Source organism: Gossypium arboreum, chromosome 11 (genome assembly GCF_025698485.1).
Source record: "Gossypium arboreum isolate Shixiya-1 chromosome 11, ASM2569848v2, whole genome shotgun sequence".
Taxonomy (NCBI): domain Eukaryota; kingdom Viridiplantae; phylum Streptophyta; class Magnoliopsida; order Malvales; family Malvaceae; genus Gossypium; species Gossypium arboreum.
Genome location: NC_069080.1, coordinates 120,379,657 through 120,381,453, shown reverse-complemented (window position 1 = coordinate 120,381,453; position 1,797 = coordinate 120,379,657). Strand labels below are relative to the sequence as shown.

General features: G+C 39.0%; 1 non-coding gene across 1 annotated transcript; it reads left to right on the top strand.

The window, feature by feature from the left end:
- The first annotated feature begins 930 nt into the window (after positions 1-930).
- Positions 931-1,037, top strand: LOC128285032 (small nucleolar RNA R71). The gene has a single exon (XR_008275448.1). It is a non-coding gene; the product is annotated as a small nucleolar RNA R71 (small nucleolar RNA).
- Positions 1,038-1,797: the final 760 nt, after the last annotated feature.

The following is a 1,797-nucleotide window of genomic DNA, read 5'->3' as shown; positions in this document are numbered from 1 at the left end:
TTTAAGGAATTTACCAAATTGTTCATTTGAGCGGTCTTTCCCTGTCGTATTAGGGTATGGCACACGAGGTTTGTATTTTGTACTTACCAATTTCTGCTCATTGTGGTCTACCTCACCTTTACCTTTACTTATCTCAGTTTCTTGCCTTGGTTCTGGTTCAGGTGTGACTAACCCTTCCTCGTCTTGACTACTAATTTCGTTGAGTTGCTCCATTGGGTTAGATTATGTGTTGCTTGGCAAGCTACCTTGTGGTCGTTCAGAAATCAACTTGGAAAGCTATCCAATCTGAGTTTCGAGCCCTTAGATCGATGCTTGTTGATTTTTGAGTGACATCTCAGTATTCTGAAAACTAGTCTCTGACACCAAGATGAATTTGGTTAGCATCTCCTCAAGGTTCGGCTTCTTTTCTTGCTGGTAAGGTGGTTGTTGAAACCCGGAGGATGTTGTGGCCTTTGATTTCCTTGAATGCCCCACAAGAAATTGGGATGGTTCCTCCAACCTGCATTATAAGTGTTACTATATGGGTTATTTTGGGATCTAAAGTTATTGTTACCCATATATTGGATTTGTTCCTCCTCGATGCTAGGGTTGAAGGGTTAAAATTCTGTGCATGCTCCTCCTCCATCCGAATCGCACCTCATCATTGGGTGTACCTGAGTAGAACCACACAAACTGTTAATCTTTTTATTTAAGAGTTCTACTTTGTTAGATAGCATAGTAACCGCGTCAAGGTTGAAAACACCAGCTACTTTCGTCGGCTTTGTTCTCATAACTTGCCACTGATAGTTATTCAATGACACCTCCTCAATAAATTCGTAAGCCGCTTCAGGTGTCTTATTATTGATAGTTCCTCTAGTGGCTGCATTAATCATCTGCCGAGTCGACGGATTCAGGCCATTATGGAACTTTTGAACTTGTAGCCAAAGCGATAACCCATGGTGAGGACACCTTCTCAAAAGGTCCTTGTATCTTTCCCATGCATCGTAGAGTGTTTCTAAATCCATCTGCACAAAAGAAGAGATATCATTACGTAATTTGGCTATTTTAGCCGGTGAAAAATATTTTAATAAAAATTTTTCGGTTATTTGTTCCCAAGTAGTGATTGACCCTCGTGGTAACGAGTTCAACCATTGTTTAGCCTTATTCCTTAACGAAAAGGGAAACAACCGAAGGCGAATGGCGTCATCAGAAACACCATTAATTTTAAAGGTATTGCAAAATTCTAGGAAATTTGCCAAGTGAGCGTTGGGATCCTCGTCCTGCAAACCATCAAACTGAACAAACTGTTGTATCATTTGAATTGTGTTAGGTTTCAGTTCAAAATTATTTGCAGCAATAGTAGGTCTAACTATACTTGACTCAGTTCCTGTTAAATTAGGTTTAGCATAATCATACATAGTGCACGGAGCAGGATTTTGATTAACAGCAATTACAGGAGGTAGCGGATTTTCTTGGTTTTCAGCCATCTCCTCGGTTGTGGTTTGAATATCGTCTTCTTGCTCGTTCTGTGTATCTTAAGTTTTGCCTTATTTATCTTTGGTTTTTGCGAACTGTGTGATTGATCTCACTGTCAAAAAGTAATGATCCTGACGGGTTTCTTCTAGTCATAAACTATAAGAACCTGGCAGAAAAAGGGAAAAAGAAGAATTAGCAAAAAAAAAAGTTAGAATAAAATTTAAATTGCAGTAAAAGTAAATGGCTAAAGTAATAAAAATCGAGTGCTCCTAATATCTTAGTTCCCCGGCAACGGCGCCAAAAACTTGATACGTGATATTCGTGACAGGTTTTAAATATTTA